We start from the raw sequence: 22,632 nt of genomic DNA, 5'->3' as shown, positions 1-22,632 counted from the left end.
GCAGATGGACAATTCAAAATCTCAGAACTGTGGAGAAATTGGGGTTTTGGGGTTCAGAGAGGCTAAAAAGCACATTTTTGAAAAAACTCCAGGGACTGAACTCCAGTGCCAGGAAGAAAGCCACAAAGTCCTCATGAACAAGCATCCTATGGCAACCCCTCCCCCTGCCTTAGCAACAGCCAGTCAGTTAGGCTACAATAGCAGGGTCAAGGCTTTGTCCCCGCATTTGGTTCCTGCAGTTTACGCCAGAAATGCAGTTTTTAAGATATTAACTTGCTGATCCATATGGAAATTCCCTAAGCTTGATGAAACTACAATAAATATTCTGCACCCCTAGTCTCGGGGTTTTCACTTCCGACAAGCTACAATGGTGCCTGGTGACCGTGACTGGTGACAGTCCTTGCTAACAAGCTCATAAAAAAGACCCTCCTGTTTTTGCATAGGAATTGGCTCCTTGGTGGTCTTTGAGGTCCCCTGGGCATAACAATTCCTTGCCCCACTCTGCATCTGAGCTAACACTGCATGATAGTAAGTCAAAACCTCTTAGAAGCTATGAACTTAGCAATGTACTAGCTCCACCGATCCAGGAGCTACGTCTCAGATGGCATCGTGGGCCTGTAAGATAGACGTCCCCATCCTGTGTGCCACCTCTCTGCTGCACCCACTGCTAGGACTCAAACCCGGGACAAACAGCTGAGATGCCATTTAACATATGGAAGTGGTGCTGCCCACCAGGTCCTCCCTACATCCCTCAGTCCACACAGGTTACAGGACCCTCCTGGATGGCATACCCTGACCCTGACCCTAAACTAGCCCAGGGGGTTGGCTGCCCTTTCTCCAAAGTCTCTTCCCTATATGATCCAGCCATTTTGGTTACCCACCTTTTTTTTTTTTTTTTTTTTACCTTTTACCACCTTGGCTGCTGCACCTGGCTCCCCTCCCCTCCCCCCTCTCCTCGCCTGCCTCAGAGTCATGTCGGCTCCCTCCCCTCCCCCTCCCCCTCTCCTCGACTGCCTCAGGGTCTGAACTCTCCCAGATGCCTCTGCCTCTGGCTCTTCTCTCCCCTTTACTTACAGTAAATTTTCTCCTCCTCCATACCTAGGAGCAGCCATGTCCTTCCTTTTGTATTTCTTTTTCTTTTTTTGTTCACCCAACCACGTACTTTAAACATGCCTTAATTTATGACTTTCTTTGTTTTGTAAAACTACAAAAACTTCATGAAACTGCTTCCATATTGGAACATGGGATTCGGAGTGATCTAAATCTGTGTTCCTGGGCCATGGTCACTCAAAATAGCTGCAGAGGAAACGATCTCTTATGTTCTTAAAATGACAGCTATGATTTTTACATCAAATATGTAAAGTATTGTATATGTAAAATGTATATGTTAAAAATGTATATATGGGGGACTGGAGAGATGGCTCAGTGGTTAGGAGCACTGAGTGCTCTTCCAGAGGTCCTGAGTTCAAATCCCAGCAACCACATGGTGGCTCACAACTATCTGTAATGAGACCTGATGCCCTCTTCTGGTGTGTCTAAAGACAGCTACAGTGTACTTATATAATATAATAAATAAATAATTTTTTTAAAAATGTATATATGTGAAAAAGAGCAGAGGAGAGATGGGGAAAGGAAGGAAGGGGACCAGTGAAAGGGGTCAAAGAGGAAGGGGAGACTCTGGAGGGTACAGAGACCAACAAGGTCAAAATACATACAATATTTCAAAAAAGTTTATAAAACCTAACATGTGCACAATATACACCAATTAAAAGCCAAAAGAAATTCTTTTGAATTACTTGACAAAGGTTAGATAACCTCAGGGCCCACATGGTGTAAAGGAGAGAACTGAACCAACTTCTGACAGCTGCCCTCTGACCTCCATGGGCACGTGTGTACACACACAAACACATAGGCACACACATGCACACAATGAACAAAGAGAGGTAACTTAAATGTTTAAATAATTTTCAGTTCTGGGGATGAAATTCAGGGATAGACCCCTTGCCTAGCAAACACAATCAGAACTGTGGGTTCGATCCTCCCCACCCCACCCCAACCACCACCATTTATTAGACAACGTATTCAGTGGTGTTGGAAGAAAAGGAGGCCATCTTGGCTCAGAAGTGTGTTAATCCTTTCCTGGCTTCTGGATGCTTTGATAGCCCCAGGAGTTCTGATAGCCTAGGGCACTGGAGCTTCCTATCCCAGGATTAGCAAGAAGCCGGCAATTCTGCTTCTTTGGTAGGGGAAGAGTAAGCTCACCACAGGGAATGAAGATCGAACCCTGACTCTACCCTGAGGGTGTGTTTGCTGACTTGGATGACAACCAAGAGTGATCACAGTGGATGTCAGGGCTGTGACTGCAGCCTGTGCCAACTAATAGAAAAGACGCCAGCATGGAAGCCTGGCCCACCTTCCCTCTGACCTCATTTCCCCCTCTGTCATAATGTGGGGGTGGACCAATGTCTGGTCATCAGCTCTAACCCTCTGTGGTTTAGTTCCTTCCCAATGATAGAAAAATAAGCAAGCATAGGAACATGACAGAGAATTACTGGGTTCTTGCAAATGGGTGGTAGCATTTGCATAAAAGTACCTATCATGCAAAGAACCAGGGAAACAACATGCCAAGAAGAGGAACCTCCAGTGGAAAAGCCCGGGACTGGATGTGGGTTTGGCACCAGCAGAACACAGAAAAACCAAGGAGTCTTGCTAGAACTCAGACCTGCACCATTAAGACAGACCCTGTTGTCTGAGTCAGGCTGTGCCTCCCTCCCTCAGGGAGGGAGAAATAGTCTGTGCCGTGACTTGACAGCTCTCGATGTGTACTATCCTACTCGTCTACATTCTTTGTAATGTACACTGCAGTACAGATGTAAAACTCCCATTACCCCTAAAAGAACTATAAAAAGTCAAACCTTTTCTTTGTTAGGGGGATCTGGCTAGAGAGACTCTTGGGGGTGGTGTTCTAATGGTGGTCTTTGTAGAGGTGTTAATCCTATGATTCACCAGAAAAACCATTTTGGACCAAATTTAAAGCAAGAATTTATTAAATATCAAATACTGACCAAGAGATGGACTTTGGTTGGGAACATTCAGCCAGAATTTCCCTACTGGAGTGTCATCAAGCCACATGCTGCGAGGACTTATAAGGACAAACTAATGGACCACTGTACTTTCCTGTGAGGTTTTATTATTTCCCAAGACTACAATTCCCAGGATTCCAGGAAATTAACTGGTTCCTGGGCAGGTGGGGCTCACAGATTGATTTTGAGAGTTACAGAGGTTCCTGTGGCCCATCCTTCTATCCCTCTGATTGTGGAGCATCTCTCTCTTTCTCTCCCTCTCTCGGTCTCTCTCTGTCTCTTTGTCTGTCTCTGTCTCTCTGTTTGTCTCTCTCTCTGTCTCTTTCTGTCTTTACGTGTGTCTCTCTCTGTGTCTCCCCGTCCCTCTCTCTGTCTCTCTGTCTGTCTCTCTCTCCCTCTCTATGTCTCCCTCTATGCTTCTCTCACTCTGTCTCTCTCTGTCTCTCTATATCTCTCTGCATCTGTCTCTGTCTCCCTCTCCCTATCTCTCCATATCTCTCTGTCTCTGTCTCTCTGTCTCTCTCTCTGTCTCTCTCTCTCTCTCTCTCTCTCTCTCTCTCTAGAGCGCATGCATGTGTTCCTTTTCAGGCATTAGGGGAAACCTTTCTTTCCCTTTGGGCCATCATGTTTAGATCTACAAAAATTGTATTGTTTCTATATAGTGTTCTCCTTCCCACCTAAAAGACTCATGTCCTGGAGCCAAGGTGTTCCTTTCCTTTTCCTTTTAGTTTTTTCATTCACTGAAAGTCCTAAAACAAAAGCGAGGAAGAACTTGAGGACAAAACAACCTAATTGGAATGGGCTAAGAAAGGAATGAAAGGCACAGGGGTTGGGGATTTAGCTCAGTGGTAGAGCGCTTGCCTAGCAAGCGCAAGGCCCTGGGTTCGGTCCCCAGCTCCGGAAAAAAAAAAGAAAAGAATGGTAGCATGGTGGAAAGGCTTAGCAGAAAAATGGGACTTTGGGGCTACTCTGGGCTACACAGCAAGATGTTCTTTCAAAAGAGACACCTTTGAGTAATTTTTTGTAAGTTGAAAATACATTCAGAGGGTGATGGAAAGTGAGGCAGGGGCAGACAGTAGGTGAACAACATTGTGGGATCCAATAAGAGTTTTTTTAATACTTAAAATGGATTTGTTGTGGCCCATTAATAAATGAAGATGAATCATGTAATTAGGAGGGGGAAGTCAGGAATGTGGGAGAGAAAAAAAGTCAATTTCAGAAGAGACGTGCAGGGGAGACGATGAAGGGAGGTGGTGCTGACTATGGTAGATGCAGATTGGATGGTAGTTGCCGGGACAGTAGTGCCTGGCAGCTCCATCCCGTTTGTCCTGAATGAGATAGCTCCCAGCGTGCTGACTGGCAAGGGCATCGTGGTCATTTTGCTGTTTTCTTCAGTGCCTCTCCCCAATAATAGCCATGCTGAAATCTATGTTACAACCTTTCTTAATGAACTGCAACCTTGTTTCACATTGACTTATCCTGACAACATGACATCCTGACATCTTTGCAAGGGTGTCAAGAACCCCAACTTCAGGTCTTGTCAAGTGAGCACTCAGAAAGCTCAGGATTACTCTGAGATCTGGACCACCCTAAACTACATAGAGAGAAAGAGACAGGAGACAGGTGGGGGTGCACTCAAGTATGTTAGAAAATAGAATTAAATATTCAGGAGTGAGTCAAGACAGCAAACAATGACATAACTGAGTGTCGACTTTAAAAAGAAAGGGTTTTTCCTCTTTGCTATACAAAAGAAAATGGTTTTATAAATACAAGATTTATAAGTCAATTCTAAAATGCCAAGAAAGTATAGGTGCCTCCATCTATAATTACAATAAATTTGATGATATGCGTTGAGTTTCAAGTAACTGCAAATGCCTTGGTTTGGAAAACCAGCCAGACACCGGAGGAAGCCAGTGTTCCCTTGCAGCATTGCAAGTCAGAAGGCACAGTGTTCAGTGTCACAAAGCTCTGCCATCCCTCGCCACACAGCATACAGGCTGCCTGGTCCCCAGGGTCCCATATCATCCCCACTGTGCTGCTTAGCATCAGAAATGAGACCCCCTCTAAAAACTCCACCCACGCATCAGTGACACAGCGCATGCCCCTGGGAGTGCACACTCCCTCATGCATGCACACACACATGCACGCACGCGCACACACATGCACGCATGCACACACACATGCACGCATGCACACACACATGCACGCACGCACACACACACACAGACACATACACATAAACACACATGCACACACAGACACACATGCACACACACAGACACACACACAAACACACACACATATATACACACATAGACACACACAGACACACATAGACACATAAACACACACACACACACACACACACACATACACATATACACTCCAGCAATTTAAAACATGTCATTTCAATAATAATTTAGGTGTTCTTGCTTCGGAGAACCATATGGGGTATGTACTTAACCCAAGCACCATCCTCTACCTCGTGCACACATCTCTACCCCCATCCTTTTCTTCCAAACATAACGATCCATACCCAATTCTCTAGACCCCTGACTCTCGTGAGACTTGACATGCTAGACAGTAAAGCAAGGAGACCTCAGACAGAAGGGGCAGGAGGAAAGAGACAAAAGCACTGTATTAAGAAAAAGCGTGATAGCACGTGACTGTAATTAATACCAACATGTGAGGCTTTGGCAGGAGGATTGCCTCGAGTTCAAGGCCAGTCTAGTGAAATCTACACCCTATCTTAAAGAAAAAAATTATATATCCATATCATACACATCATACACATTATAAAAATTTTGAGATCGGAATTTAGAAAAGGAGTAAGCGAATCTAAGTAGCCTCTGTCTAGAGCACCCACTCGGTCTAGGTCGGAGGCCCACAGAGCGCCTTTGTCGGTAAAAGATGAGACATAATCCTTCAGGCCTGAAGCCTGCAGTTCTCTGTCAGTCTCTTAGCAGTACCTTGGAGCACCAAGACAGATGTAGACAACACCCGACAAATATGCGTGCTCACAGGAGGCCTGACGAACCCATGATCCTTCGCTGACACCTCCAGACGGTAGTGCCTATGTGATTACTGGCTACTGATTCAGATCCAGACTCTGCAGTCTGAGGTCACCTTGCAAAGAGACTGAGGAGTGGCGGGGGACTTTTGTCCAGTGTAACCAATTATTCCAGTCCAGTGAAAAGGGAAAGCCCATTTCTCTGGTTGGTTGGATGCTTTCTGTAGGTTTACTTTTTTGAGACAGGGTCTTAGGTATCCCGGGCTGGCCTTGAACTCCTGACCCTCCTGTATCTAACTCCCAAGTTCTAGGATTACAGGCGTGTGCCCCAACACCCTACAGTCCTGTTTTGTATCTAACCTTACAACTTTCTTCCAGCCTTTGTTATTCTGCTGGTGCCATGAATATCTGAGCCAGCATCTCTCTGTGAAGACATAAATCCCATATGCTGGCTCTGCCATTAATTAGTTGAATACGTCTTTGGCACAGGTCTACTATCTATTAGTAAGAAAGTTATAGTTCTTAAGCAGTAATACTGTACTTTGACAATTTCAGTATCTTTTTTTTCTTCTTCCCTTTTAAAACTAAAATCTCTTGGCTTTCTATAGACCAGATTATATAACTTGTTCCTGGACCCCAGAAACTCTGTCTCCCTTCTTCCAGCCCCACCTCCTCCCACGTGCCAGGGCTGCTAGAGCCAAAACTGGACAGAGATAACAAGGCTCAAGCAAAGAAAAGGAAGTACAGGGAGCAGGGCCTGCTGGGGCAGCGCCCCATCTTACCTGGCCTGACTCTGACCTCACCCAAGGAGGTCTGGGAAGGCAAGGGGAGAACCACACCGCCTCCTCCAGCAAACTCTGAGTCATGCTGCGCACAATAAGTCACAAAGAGAAGAATTTAATATAGCAATAGACACTGAAATATTCAAAATGCTTCTGCTTTGACCCAAATCCCTCTTATGGGAAATGTTTTTAAAATCTATTAACTAACAATCAATTGTGTACAATGACTCTTATGTGTTTTATCAGTGTTTATTGAATTGTTATTCAAAGCAGTAAAGAAAAAATAAATAAAGCATGAAACAATTAATATTTAGTACCTCATGGGCAGCTGTTAAAAATGCTTTGAAGGAGAATATCTTACATCATAAGCAAGTATTCTTTTTAGAGTGTTTGATAATAGTAAAAGTACAGCTTATACACATAATTGTATTCAATACTGATGACTGTCTATATCATATATAATACATATATGCAATTCTATATATTTGTATGTGAAATATCCATATATTTATACATGAAACTACATATAGATGTAAATAATTACATATATGATGTGCATAAGTATATATACAGGTATAGTCTGCTAGCCTTCCCTATATGTTTTCAATCAATGTGGGTCAAATTTGCATAAGGAAAAAAATTGCCTCTCTTTTGAACAAACGCAGGTTTTTCTTTCTTCTTATTTGTGCCTAATGGCCCACCCTAACAGCTCCTCACATAGCTCTTACATTGTTGTAGGCACTACGTCATCCAGAATGGGCTTAAAGTTGGTGGGAGGATGTCCTGGGCTCCAGGCAAACACTGTACCATTTCATATAGGGGACTTGGGCATCCTCGTCTCTAGAGAGCAGAAAGAGATTACACAAACCAGAGGGAGGGTTGGGATATGAAAATGAGGCAGCTCTTGGGAGTTCCCAACAGCACAGCCACAGGGGCTGCTCAGCATCTGTGCTACACAGTGAGAAGCTGCCATAGGTTCTGGAAACCCAAGACCCAAGCCATGTGCAGAAGAAAGGTGGCGACAGCATGTATGATCTTGGCCCTGAGTTCACGTTCAAGAAATTCCAGAGTCAAGGCAGAGACCCTGGAGTAAGGCAGAGAGAACCTAGCAAGTCTGGAGAAAAACCCACATCCCAGAGGTGTTCATAGCTCAGGCAGGGGAGGCCATCAGGAAAAGTGTGAGGATACAGTCCCTTAGCTACAAGAAGAAAGAAACTCTGATTTGAGGAAAGGAGAGAACAAGAGGAAGTTTCAGTTTTCCTAGAAAAGGTAGGAGCATAGGTTAGGACCTCCAAACAAGAAGAGTTTCTACCACCAGACATGTTGAGATCAACAAGCACATACCAGGGGGGAGGGGGGAGGGCAGGGATAATGCCAGCTGTGCCAGATGTTTGGGAAACCTATAACACCACGCACGGTTCAGAGACTCAGCTGTGGGTCACCTCGCTCCTCCTATAACAAGACTTCACAACAACAGATGTACCATTCTCTTCCTTCCGAGAAGAAAATAAAAACAGAGGCAGAGAAAAGACCAATGGTTTGTTATAATCAAAACAAAGATAAAACTCAACCCTCAAAACACCCACTCAAGGGTTGGGGAGATGGCTTATCAGTTAAGTGCCTACTGTGCCAGGATGAGGACCTGAATTCAGATTCCCAGGAACTGCAAAAAAGTCCAGTATGGTGGTGCAAGTCTGTTCCCCTAAAGCAGAAGTTGGGGAGACAGAAAAATGGATCCCCAGAGCTCACTGATCAGCTGAGCTAGCCACACAGTAAGTTCTGGGTTCAGGTAGAGACTGGGTCTTGAAAGATAAAGTACAAAGTGATAATGAAAATCCCAACATCAAACTCTGCCCTCCACATGCACACCCATGTGCATGCATACACATTGGATGTGTGTGTTGTACATGTATAACACACACACACACACACACACACACACACACACACACACTGACTTAGCCTCTGTCCCTGACTACTAGACTATATCACTAGCTTTAACCACTGTAGACTAGCTCACAGGTGAGATCCACCAGTATTTATGTCTTGAGGTTCAAAGGTAAGTCCACTAATGGTCCACTTCACTGGGAATCCCGGCCTTGACCCAGACTTTCCCATTGACCAGCGACTGCTCCTGACTTCTTGTACTTTTCCCACTTGCAAAATTTACAGGTTTAAGGAGACTTCTAAGTATATTTAGAAAGAGAGAAAGAAAGAAAGAAAGAAAGAAAGAAAGAAAGAAAGAAAGAAAGAAAGAAAGAAAGAGAGACAGAGAGAGGAAGGAAGGAAGGAAGGAAGGAAGGAAAACAGAAAGAGTGAGGAGAGAGAAAGAGAGAGAGAGAGAGAGAGAGAGAGAGAGAACACCAGCCACTACTGTCTTGTTTGGCATCTAACTTGCAAAGGCATGGGCGCTCTGTCCACACTGCCTCTGTCTGTCCCTCTTATCTGGTCATCCAGTCCTTCCCTAGAGGAAGCCAGGACTGCCCTTCATTCCTCTCCTTACAATATGCTTTTGTCTCCTTGGTTATTTAAGTGGCAAGAAGTGTCCACAACAATGTCCCAGACCACTGACCAAATATGGCCTAGACGCAACAAAAGTTCTAGTCTGTACTTTTTGCATAAAGCATGTGTTATCCTCAAAACAATATAGGGATGAGTTTGATTTTTCAGTCCAGCATCTGGGCCCGGTACCTAGGAGAAAAGCATAATAAATGCCCCACAAATATGTGGTGACATCCTTGGATGAGGAATTGAGACCCAGAGAGAGCTTACAATACAACGTCTACCTCTTGGCTAACTATCTCCTTTTACCCCAGGAATATGGAAATCCTCTGGGCCCTGATCTTTGCCCTCCTTTTCTTGGGAGACTGATTCCTCTGGTCCCAGGCTAACTGTACATCTCTTGGGTAAGAAAAACTATGTTTTAAAAACAGTGTGTGGAAATAATATACTAGTTACCCCATCCCCCAAAATGCCAGGATAAATCCAGGCTGGTTGAGGGGCTTCCATTCAACAGAGAGTCCTTGGCCTTGCACCTCATGTAGGGACTATTTACATGGACAGATTAACAGTAACATCGGGAATGAACATACAACTCCCCTGGTCTCATGAACAGATGCGTTATTCACAAACTGACCTCTATCCAGTGACTGGCCATCCCCACAAAGTAAGCAGTAGGTCTCCCCTGCACTGCCTACATTCCTCGCCCACTCCTTAGGAGCTGCAGTATGGGACTATGAGTCTTTGGAATGTCTGCACTCTTGGTGGTCATCTCTATTTGTCGTGACAATGGTACAAAGCAGACCCACTCACTCCCTTTTCCCACAGGTAGTTCCAAGGACACCTCAAGAGAAACAGGCTTCCGCACAATGATGGGCGGAGACCTGTGGCTGAACTCTTTTACCCACAGCTATTTTTTTTCCCTTATCCATTGAAATCATTAGATACTCAGCTGGCAGACGTGCGTGGAAATTCTGGTTTCTGCTGCTGTTACTACAAACTGCTACTGAGTAATCGCTCTGGACTGCCTTCGTGCCCACAAAACTCGGCTCCTACTTCCTTGGGAATTCCCCGGCATAGAGAGTTTTCGATGCCTTGGCACTTTGCTATTTTTAAGGCTGGAAGTGGAATGTTTGTAAAACTTCCTCTGCAAAAGGAAATAGTGACCTCTAAACATTCATCGAAAGAGACAGTAGACGCTATTTTAAGGTTCCTTCTGTTGATGCCATCCAGCAGAGCTAAGAGCCCCCTGCCTTTGGAGTAGCCTCAACAGAGGCTCGGAGAGAAGCTAGGCAGTGGCTCCGGGGACCACTGGAGTACAGCACCACCCAAGCTTGGCCTTCTACCTGCTCTGCATTTTCAGGGATCTTTGTCCTCCATTTTCAAAGATCAGGAATGAAAAGGCTGGGTGAGGAGAAGTTGGTAGTCTCCACCTGAGCCTGGTTCCCAAACACCCCAGGCACATCCTGGCCACTGAACCTCCACTGCGCCTTTTTCCGTGAGGGAAAAAGATTTGGACTTTTTCTGGACTTGAGGCTTCCCTGTAACTGAGCTTGTCCCGACTCTGGAATCGCCATACTCGGCAGTTTGTCTCTGCCTCCCTTCCACTTCTGCTCCCTCTCCCCGCCGGGAAGGCCTGTCTCTAACTGGCACCAGAGAGATCACTGCTGGCCTTCATCCTTACCTGAGCTGCCCAGTTTCCTTTATCTTCACAAAATATAGTGTTCATGCTCGAGCTGCCACAGTCCCCTCTTAAGACTTTTCCATGGCAGGTACAGCAGTTAGAGAGGGAAAAGAGGGGAGGGAGGGAGGGAGGGAGGGAGGGAGGGAGGGAGGGAGGGAGGGAAGGAGGGAGGGAGAGGGAGGGAGGGAGGGAGGGAGAGGGAGAGAGGAAGGGAGAAGGAGGAAGGGAGTGTGGGGAGGGAGGGAGGGAGGGAGGGAGGGAGGGAGGGAGGGAAGGGGGAGGGAGGGAAGGGGAAGGGAAGAGGAGAGAGGGTGGGAGTATGGGGAGGGAGGGAGTGGGGAAGGGAGAGGGCAGGAAGGGAGAGGGAGGGAAGGAGAAGGGAAGGAGAAAGTGGGGAATGGGTCCCAGTGCTACTTGTTAATCATAGCCAAGTGAAGGATAAAACGTAAACTGCTCTTTTACCTCCCATAATTGGACTTTCAGACCTAAGGGGACCTTAATCTTCTGCAGAACCTCCTGTTAAACACACTTCCAAATTTCAGAATAATGGTATAAATACGTATTTGTGCAGCTAATGCACCTTCCCCCAAACTCCATTAAAAGAACATCAAAGGGTTTCATTGTGCTTCACACTGCTTTCTTTTTAAAAACATAAACAGCATCCCCAGGATGCTGGGAACAGAGAAAAATTTGCAAGAAAAGGGAGCAGGGAAAGAGCAGGGAGCAGGGAGTGGGAATGTGAATTCTTTAGATCCGCCAGGCAGTTCATTTCACTGACTTCACCCTGACAACAGCAACCCAGGAGCCCCCGGCTTCACACAGGGGTTCCGCTAACAATCAAACAAACCAACACACAAACAAATGTTGTTTGAGGGGCAGTGAGATGTGTTTATTGTCAAGGACAAGGTCCTGAGCTTGATGTCCCACATGATGGGAAGATAGAACTGATTTACATGGTAGATTTTTAAGCTGAAACCTATTTAATTTGGGGGTCAGTGAGATTGCCCAGCACACAGGCCCTGAGCTTGAGTCCCAGGACCCAAATGGTAGAAGGAAGAGAAATCAACTCTGTAAATTGTCGTCTTCTAACTTCCACATGCATGACTGGCACAGACACACACACACACACACACACACACACACACACACGCACGCACGCACGCACGCACGCACACACGCTAAAGAAAAAAAGTAATAAAAAAATTGAACAACAAATATACATGAACTGGTTTTGAAAATGGAAAGCAACTGGGCACGCGGAGGCTAAACCTAAGTGGGCAGGAGAAAGGAAAAGAACCAGTCAGAACCTTGTACCTTTGGGAACGAGTTGGTCAATAAGTAAGACTGTTTGTATGGTGATTAAGAACCATAGACTCCCCACCCCCACAGAAGAGTGAATCATGTAGGATTCCATTCATATAAATATAGAAAACATGAAGTAACCTATAGGGACCAAAACAGATCTGGGTTTGTTCCGGGTGAAAGAGAGAAGGGAACAGGCTCTAGAGAGGCCTAAGAGGAGCTGTGTATGTCCTCGGTGGTGGTGACTGTTTGATAGGCATATATTAAAACATACAAACTGGATAATTTAGCCAGGAGCAGTTTGTCACCTGCCAGTTTTACCTTGACAAAGCTGCCATTTAAGAGTTGTTAAAGCAGAGACTCAGGGCTAGTCAGGATGCTAAGACCAAATGGCCACTGAGCACATAGCCTTAAATGGGTCAGTCTCATCAATCAGTAGCTGTGGTTGCCTGCATACGATCTGTACACTGAGCCTATAAGCATTCAGTCACAGATATGTCAGGGGCTCATGAGGCCCAGCCCTGTCCAGGAGAGCTATTGACTATCCAGAACTGTGAGGAAGAGGAAGTCATTGACTTCAATGATGTGGCCACCAGTGAGTAACTCATGCCTCCTGTCATAGTTCCACACCCATGGCCACATAGGCAGCTCTGGTTAAATCCAATGGGTCACAAAGCAAAACCATATAAGACATGAAAGTGTGGAGGGAACGGGGGTGGGTTGGGAGTGGGGCTTTGAGAGAGCAGAAGAGACGGTGGGGAATGCGTGTGAGCAGAACCTATTAGATACATATATGGAAACACCAAAGAAGAAGTTAATACAAGAAAGCTATAGTTTAAAACGCTGGTGTGGTGTGGGGGTGGGGGCTGCAGAAATAGCTTGAGTAGGTAAGAGTGATTGCTGCGAAGGCAAGAAACCTCAGTTCAAATCCCCAGGAGCCATGTAAAGAGCTTGGCATGGAGAAGGATGGCCTATCCCTGGGAATCAGAGATGAGTGAGTCCTAAGAACTGTCTGGTCAACCAGCCTAGCTGACACAGGTTCTGTGAGAGACCTGTCCAAAAAATAATGGAGGAAGGCACCCGATGCCTCCCTTGGCCTTCGTAAACATATGTGTGGGGACACACACACATACATAAATACACATAAAATGCAGGCTGCTAGTTGGTTCTGTAATTTTAGAGAACAGGATAATAATAATTTAACATACAGTAGACAAATTAAAATGAAATAATCAGGGAAAATGAATGATTAGATTCCCAGAACAACTCTTACCAAAAACTGAAAAACCTGGAAAATGAAGTGGCTTTGTACTGGAGGATGTCAGGTAAGATAAGAAGAGGGTCTCGAACACAAGACAGCTCCTGAGCTTCTCCCCATACCTAATGCAGGCTGCTCTCTGCCCCATAAGCCTATATATTTGACTTGTGGTCCCCAGTTAGTGGAACTGTTTGAAAAGATTAAGACATGTGACACTAAGATGTGACATTAAGAGGAGGTGTGTCCCCACGGTTCTAGAAGACTCACATCATTCCAACTCTCCTTCTCTCTGCCTTGTGCTTACGGATTGATATGAGCCCTCAGCTGCTGCTCCTGCTCCGTGCCTGCCTGCCTGCCGCCATGCTCCCTACATGATGGCCAGGACCCCCTCCACACAACAGCCCTGATAAGATAGAAACCAGTGACCTTTGCATCCTCGAAGCCTCACCATGTACTCAGATATTCCAGCCCACTCAAGAGACACCCATTCTAAAAATGTAAGATTATTAAAACGTGCAGATTCCTCACAAGAAGAACGACAAATAAACCAATGCAGAGAGAAAGAAAAGGTCATACGAAGAGAAAACCTTGAAAACCAAAGAACCTGGCGTGAGTCAGACACAACCACAGTGCTGTGCTGCCATGGTTCTCGGCGCTCGGAGGGCTGAGGCAGAGGGCTTCTTCGAGATGAAGACTAGTCTGAGCAGCCACAGAAAGACCCTATCTCCAACTTTTAAGTTTAAAAATATTATGAATATATGCTAAGTTGGTAAGTATCTCAGTATATAACATAATGCGTTATGCTAAAAAAGGACAGTAAAACTGTGAGTCAATAATAAAATACTATGATGTTAAGCAGGTGGAATATTCGAGCAACAGAACATATTAAAATGTCAGAGAAAGGAGAACAATTAAAGAGCTGAAAGATGATGGCTAAGTGAGCCTCCCAGAGAGCAGAGAAAAGATAAAGACTTGAAAGCTAGACTAGATAAGAAGATTACAGATAGGGCTGGAATGGATGGCTCAGTTGGTAAAGTACTCGCCTTGCAAAGCTCAGGGACCTGGGTTCAATCCCCAGAGCTCACATAAAAATGCCAAGCAAAGTGGCCATGTTTGTGATCCAGCACAGAAGAAGAGAGAGAAGGATTCCTGGAACTCAGGAGTCAGCTAGACTAATCCATAATGACACAGCTGATAAATGACCTCGTCTCAAAGGAAGTGGGGAGCATTCCTGAGGATGACGACCAAAGCTGTCCTTTGCAACACACACACACACACACACACACACAGGAGCATGCATACACACACACACACACACACACACACACACACACACAGGAGCATGTATACATACAATGCATGCATAATTTTTAAAAGTAAGAAAAAAACGATAAGAAATAATAGTTTTTAACTTAAAGAACACAGGTTTTCAGATTCAATGGCCTATTAAATACCTCACAGAGTGAATAAAAATGTACCTACATCATAAAATATCAGAATACCGAGACTAGGAAGACAGTAGTCACATGGCATTCCAAACTCAGATGAAAAGAACTAGACATTCGAATGGAGTACAGCGTCTTCATAGCAGTATCAGAAGCTAGAAGGAACTGGAGCTGTGCTTGCCGAGTCAGGAAGCAGTACCAACTCTACCCTAGAATTATATACCCAGATGTACTATCAAGCAAATGTCAGAATGAAGATATTGCCAACCAGGAAAATTTCTAAAGACATGTCTACTACCGACATACCTTCTCCCAAGTGGGAAACAAGATCAAGACAAGAGAGAAGTGAGGGGAACTGATGCTATAGAGAGGAAAGGAAAAGCTGGGAACAGCACCAAGTAACAACCCAACCTGATACAGACTGCAGAGCTCTAAGGGTGCCCCTGTGAGGTAGAAACAAGCTGCCTAACCTATCCAAATCAAAGGGTAGATTTAAATAAGTGCTGGCAAGTTTGTAATGTAGTTAATGATGCTCCTGGATGAATCTTCTGCAAAGATAATCAAGCTGAAATTTTAGGATCTTTTATTTCCGTGTATTTGGTTAGAAGATCCTTTATAATTACATCTGTCTCCTCTCTGACTCTCCCCACCTCCCTCCCTCCCTCCCTCCCTCCCTCCCTCCCTGTCTCTCTGTCTGTCTCTCTCTGCTCTCTTTGTGTATGTTTGTGTCTGCGTCTGTGTGCATGTCTGTGTGTGTGTGTGTGTGTGTGTGTGTGTGTGTGTGTGTGTGTGTGTGTGTGTGTGTGTGCTTTACTGGAATTGAACTAGAGCCCTGCTTACGCTAGGCAAGCCTGCTGCCTCTGAGCTACAGCCTCAGTTCTCTTTCGTTTTCTGAGACAGGATGTCACTGGGCTGTCCAGGCAGCCCATGAATAAGCAATCCTACTGTCTCAGCCTCCTGACTATCTGGATTACAGGCCTATAACAACAGGCCCAGAACGTATTTCTTCTCTTAACAGCCCTGCCAACAGAAATTATACACCACTCTCCTGATACATAGAAAACTAAGAAAATGAGAAAGAAGACAGTTTCTATGGAAAGACAAAATGAGTAAGTGGACAGAAAGAGTGCTTACTAGACTAAGTAAGTCAGATCTGAGTATATTTGTGTATTATAATAATAGCATCAATTATTGATCAGAAAATTAAAGTGTGACCACATTCCGAGGATTAGCAGATGAGAAAGGTGTGTGTGTATGCCCGTTGGGGATTGGAGCAGAACAAACAATGTAAGTTTCTCTGGGAAGAGACACACTCTTGCCTTATTTCCTTCCCCTTCCTCCTCTGCTCTTCTCTCTTCCTCAAACCTTAGAAATGGAAAGTCTGTTCAGACTGTGGGGTTCACAAGTGCAGGTGACCGACTGCTCCGCCCGACTTCCTTCCGCACAAGAGGTAGGAATTCCCACTGAAGCCTGTCACTGACCAGAGATCCAATACACCCAGGCACATCCTGTGACCTGAAGGGCACTGTGGCACAGACAGGCAGCTGGAAAACTTGCCCTGGCGTGAGCTGACTTGCACGCTGGGTGTGCAGAGCCTGCGAAGGAGGGGCCCCTGAACAAACAGCTTTATTAAGTAGTCATCTCTGCTCTGCCAGAGGAAAACACAGAGAAAGGCATTTAAAGAAGGGATTTGACTAAAGACCATGTGAATGAGGTCCAGGAATACAAGGCTGCAAAGGCCTAGCCCTCCTTCCTAAATGATATAGAGGACACTGAGGAACCACAGGTCCTTGGGTTTATAAGACAACCTTAGTGTGTGGGTGAGGACAGTCAGGGAGAGTGGTATCCTTGATTACCACAAACAGGAGACCCAGGAGTGAGCACTTGTTTGTTTATCCTTAGATATATTCTCTTGACAGCTTTATTGTGCTAGAATTAACATAAAATATGCTAATTTAGAGACCAGAGAGATGACTCAATTGGGTAAAAAGCACTTGTTGACAAGCCTGAAGATCTGAGTTTGACCCCTGGCCTCACACAGTAGAAGGCAAGAAGGGAATCCACACATGCATGAGTGTGTGCACACAGACACACACACAGACACACACACAGACACACACACACACACACACACACATATCCTTGATCATAAAAAAAATAATGTTAAATATATCATCAAATCTTTTTAAAAACCCACACATAAGGAAGCGCAAGGCCCTGGGTTCGGTCCCCAGCTCCGAAAAAAAAAAGATCCAAAAAAAAAAAAACAAAAAACAAAACAAAAAAAACCCCACACATTTAAAATGCACAATTCAATAATTTGGCAAAAGCATGTACAGTGAAACCAAGTGACAGGACCAAGATGCTGAACACATCTGTTTTTTCTCCTGCCCCATGGTGGACCCCTTGTCGCCACTCTGTCCTCCCTCCCTTTACCAAGTGTTGGTGCCTGCTGTCCCCATGGACTTGTTCACACTTTCTAGAATTTGGTATAAGTGGAGCATACAGTATGCATTCTCTTTCTGCCTGACATTGTGCACCATCGATCTGAGGTACATACTGTCCCATGTGTTCCTTCTTTATGTTTCAGATTGGTTTCATGTTTCAAGACATGGTTTCTTTGTCTTTGGCTGTCTAGAAATAGCTCTGTAAATCAGGCTGGCCTTGAACTCACAAAAATTGGCCAACCTTTGCCTCCTGAGTGCTGGGATTAAAGGCATATGTGTGCCATAAGTCATCGCTTTTTATTGCTGAGTGGGAGCACTGTGTTACCTGGCTTAGCCGTTGCTGTCCAGGCACTTGTTGAAGACTTAGAGTTATTTCCATTTTTAACAACAATAAAACATATTGCTATGAACATCCCCATAAAAATGTTTACATAAAGATAGACTTTCCTTCTTTCAGGTAAGTAAAGACCTAGGAATGGAAGACTGAAGGAGTTTCATGTTAGATTTATGTTTACCTTTAAAAAAAAAACTATGACTTGCTTCCCGAAGTAATCGTATCACTTTACACTCCAATCAAAAGCATATAAAAACTCCTCTTTCTCCATCTCTTTAACTTTGAGTACACTAATCACTGCGTGGTTGTTCCGAGAGCCTTGAATTACATTTGCATTCTCTTTAGCATTCAAAACGTTGTCGAGCTTAGAGGAAATACTCAGAGGATTGGCGTCTGTCACAGTGAGTGGAATTTGTTACAGTTCCACCAGGCTAATTTGTGCAAAGCCAACACAGAATGAGGCGTGGTTCAGAGACACAGCAAGAGATCGATTAGGGTAGAACCGGCCAACCTTCCCAGGGGCTCAGTTTCCTGTCTAGATAATAGAAACTGTGGGCTTATTAATTGGTCAAAGGTATGTAGATTAGTGATATTTCTACAAGAACAGCACTTTTCAAAGTACTTTAAGGTTACATGAGAGAGTAAACTTAAATCTTTCTTATTTTCACCGAGAAATGCACCTTTTGCTTTATTGTTCACAACTATCTTACAAAGAAGATGAAGCTACCTCTACTCTGGATGACAGAAATTCTCCTCTGTCCTCTTCCAAAGGTTCTTCTTTCTAGAATGAGAAATGAAACTAGTGTCCATCGGGGCCACACATGTGACTTCTACCCCAACCAAAACTTCTTTGGGGAGGGGTGGTTAAATAGCCGGATTTGTTGTTTGTTTGTTTGTTTGTTTGTTTGTTTGAAACAGGAGCAGGATCTTCCTACAGAGCACGGGCTAGTCTCAAAGCTAAACATTCTCCTGCTTCAGTCTCTCAGGTACTGTAATTTCAGGCACACACCACGATACCCAATATGCATTATAGTTTTGCAATAACCTCACGTACCATTAAGCCAGTGCACAACAGTAATTACCCAGCCAAGCCTTTCTTCAAGAGATAACTTGGTTAAGAATGCCAAGAAAGCTGGGGCTGGGGATTTAGCTCAGTGGTAGAGCGCTTACCTAGGAAGCGCAAGGCCCTGGGTTCGGTCCCCAGCTCCGAAAAAAAGAACCAAAAAAAAAAAAAAAAAAAAGAATGCCAAGAAAGAACAGTATTGTGAAAGTCAACTCTGTTCCATAAAAGTGTGACTGAAACCCAATACTTGACCAGAAAAAAGACCACCCTACCCCACACTACCCCATTTCATAAGGGACTCAGCAAACTGACCTTGCCCTAAGAAGAGCAATCAATTCCATGAGGATCAAACAGAAAAGGTCTCTGAGAGCCAGTTAGAAGATACTCTGGGAGGTATAAAGAAACACCATAGGATTCTAAGGGCTCCCTAGAGGTACCAAGCCTTCTGTAAAAAGGAAAAGAAGAAAAGACCACCTAAGGTAAATAAATGGGAGTTAAGGACCCACAGATATTCATTGTACCAGAAGGAAGAACATCCTTGTATCACAGCTGTGCACTTTCTCGGTGGGCTCTAAGACGTTTTCCAGCTTTTTAGGCAACCCCATGTTCACAGGAATAGAGTAAAAAGATGACATATTCTTCTGGGGAGGTTGGATTAGAGAAATCACTCCAAATTTCCAAAAAGAAGCAATCATAGGAGCTGCCATAGTTTAATTTCTGTTGCTGTGATAAAGTAACCTGATAAAAAAAAGCACCTTAGAAGAAAGGGCGTATTTGGCTTAATAAAACCCAGGTTTACAGTTCCTCATTGCAGGTAGGTCAAGTTAGAGACTTCAACCAGCCGGTCACATTGCCCGCAGTCAAGAACAGAGACTAATCAATACGCACATGTTCCCTTACTTGCCTACTTGTGCCCGCTTCTATCTTTCCACTCTTATAGGATTCAGAATCCCCTGGCTAGGTGCCACCTCCAGTGGGATGGGTCTTCCTGCATCAATTAACTTAATTAAGACAGTCACCCACAGGCCAGCCTGATGGAGCCAGCCCCTCACTTCTCTTCCCAAGTGATCCTAAGTTGTGTCTGGTTGACAACTAATGCTAACTACCAAAGGTACATACTAGCCAACTTCTTGAGTCTTTATTTAATGAAACTGAATGTAGGTGGAGTGGTACCAAATTGTATAGGCAAATGATAGTAGCAAGATTCTGTCTCAAAACACCAGCCAGCCAGTCAGCCTGCCAAAGACAATAACAATCTCGTTTAGTTTTGGTGATAACCTGTGTGAGACTCTATGGTTACTGTATCTGTAAGGTATTTAGAACTTTGAACTTTCACTTGTGAACAATGGGGAATGAAGCAAAGATATAAATGTAACATGAGAGATTCCGAGAGTGACAAATATGACCAGAAGTGATTCATCCTCCAGGAGCACGGTGAGGAAAGAGTGGGTGAGGGAAATCAGTGATGAGACTGATGGTAGAGGCAGGGGCATGGAAGGAATGGATGGGCAGAAGGAAGTGGGGACTGATGCGAGGTCATCTGGGTATGCAGGAGAGTAGAAGGGGATTCTGTGATGACTGGAGTCTGGACTAGAAAAACTGGAGACGTCTAGAGGAAACAGATGATCTCTCTGGGCAATTTGAGTCACCGTGTAGGGTAAGCTTCAAGACTACAGAAGCATTTACCCAGATTTCCCCACCATTTAGTTCTGCTTTGCCTTCAGCCTGTGGAAATTTCTAGAAAACTGAACTAGTGGGTCTTGCAGTATAGAAAGAAAGAATTCGTAGAAACAAAATAGAGAGAGGGGAAGTGACATTCATATCCCCTTAAGGAAGGAAATAGAAACTTCTGACTCCCTGGTCCCTGATTTCCTCAAAGGCTGCCTAAGAGACAGCAAGCTAGATTTCAACGCCAAACTTACCGGATTTCAAGTCATATCTAATTAAATCCCAAGTAAGCTGAAAGAACTTTAGTTAATTTAATTAGAAGAACTAAATTATAAACCAAGAGCTATCAAAGGCCAATGTTTAGGTAATCCTGGGGATGATTTTTTTTCCTATCAGTCTCTAAAAGTAGAATCTAGAGTTGAAAGGTCTTTCCACCAAGGATTTTGGTATCCTATGGTAAACTGCCCACCCCCTGAACCTCCCTCCAGTCCTGCATTTATGCTACACTGCTTCTTACTCCCATGGCTTCTACACTTGGCTTGCTCACAGATTTTCTAACACACATGATCTTCCAGCCTCAGGGGGCTACACGGTCTGCTCATTTTACCCAGGATGTGAGTTTCCCTATGTCTCTTCCTTCCCTACCAAGATATTATGTTGATTTTTTTAGGGTGGGGATTCAGAGGATCAAGTTCTCCCCACACATCTCTTCATGGTACCCCAGACTTTCCCTTCCTTAATGATCACCTGCTATAGACTGAAAAGGGTTTTTGCCAACTCACCCAAAAATCACATGCTGGATCTAAATCCCAAACGTAATGTTATTGGGAGATGAGGCACTGGGTAGAGAGGATCTCTTCTATGAGAGCACTACCTGATAACCTTATAAAGAAAATCTCATCTCCTTAGAGAGTTCCTTTGCCCCTCCCATCACATGAGGCTTCAAGAAAAGTGTGGTCTATGAACCGGAAACTAGCCAGCACTTTTCTCTGAGAAAATAGAATTTTCATGGTTTATCAGCCACCTAATTCACGCTGTTGTGCTATAGCATGCTAACAGACTAAGACAACACCACATTTATGGCAAGAGAGTGGGGCTTCTCTGCCGACAGAGACGCTCATGAGGTTAACAACCTTGTCTGTATTACACTCAGTCCTCGGCTCTCACTGTGTTCTCTATGTTCAAAGACTGTCTTTTTTGAATGAGTGTGTGCATCTGTGAATGAACGCAGAGATAACTTTTAGTAGTTACCTCAGCCTGTTATGTCTACTGTAGACAAGTAGGCTCCTTTTGAGTGTAGCCTGATTGATATTGAGTGTGACTGATTTTTGCCACCTTTGACATTCCTTACTTTCGAAAAATCATGTTTTCCATCCTGATTCAGGGAGGGACCTGGACAAAGAGGAGAGAAGTCTGAGCTCCCTGGGTAGAAGGAAAATAGATTCCAAGGAAAGAATAAACTGTACAAAGGAGTGAAGCTGGGAAAGCGTGGCATCTGTCATGGATGGAAAGGTGACCAACACTAACACAGTCTAATGTGATGTTTCCAAAACACTGTGAGAAATTGCTAGAGCAGTTTGGCAAGCAAAGCAACCCAAGCTCAGGAGAGGGAGCAGCATACCTCACAATAGGACACAAACGCTGGATTATGCCTTTGCTCATCCTGTCTCCTCAGCCTGGAATAGCCATTCTCCGCTATGCAAATCTAAGTTCCCAAGCTAATGGCAGCTCCAGGTAACCTCCCTGTAGGCTTGCCTGAGCTCCCTCCCACTTCCGGCACTCCCCACCCTCCCATCCAGCTTCTGTCTTTGTTCCAGTCACCTTTGCCTGCATTTACTCCCTTGCATTCTTCCCTTGTTCCTGGGTCTTGAAAATCTTAAAAACAGTGGGGTTCTTTGCCAGTTCTCCCCTCCAGTACTTTTCATTGTCAACTGAGCCAAGAAGCAAGCCAGCTACTAAGCTGACTCATACAGCTTTGCACAGCACTCCTGAGAAACACCTGCCCTGGGCTCACACTGCTCCATTCCACAGTCCAAACTTGACCCTTGAGTAACACT

The 22,632-nt window shown here is 44.6% G+C and overlaps 1 long non-coding RNA gene across 1 annotated transcript in view; it reads right to left on the bottom strand.

Annotated features, from left to right (window-relative positions):
* The window catches only part of LOC120101660 (uncharacterized), a 39,675-nt gene that overhangs the window by 2,566 nt on the left and 14,477 nt on the right, over positions 1–22,632 (bottom strand). The window contains exon 2 of the long non-coding RNA XR_010065374.1: positions 6,876–6,960. This is a non-coding gene — a long non-coding RNA (uncharacterized LOC120101660). The remainder of the gene's footprint in view (positions 1–6,875; positions 6,961–22,632) is intronic.

This window comes from Rattus norvegicus, chromosome 3 (genome assembly GCF_036323735.1).
Source record: "Rattus norvegicus strain BN/NHsdMcwi chromosome 3, GRCr8, whole genome shotgun sequence".
NCBI lineage: Eukaryota > Metazoa > Chordata > Mammalia > Rodentia > Muridae > Rattus > Rattus norvegicus.
This window is presented reverse-complemented; position numbering and strand designations above follow the sequence as displayed.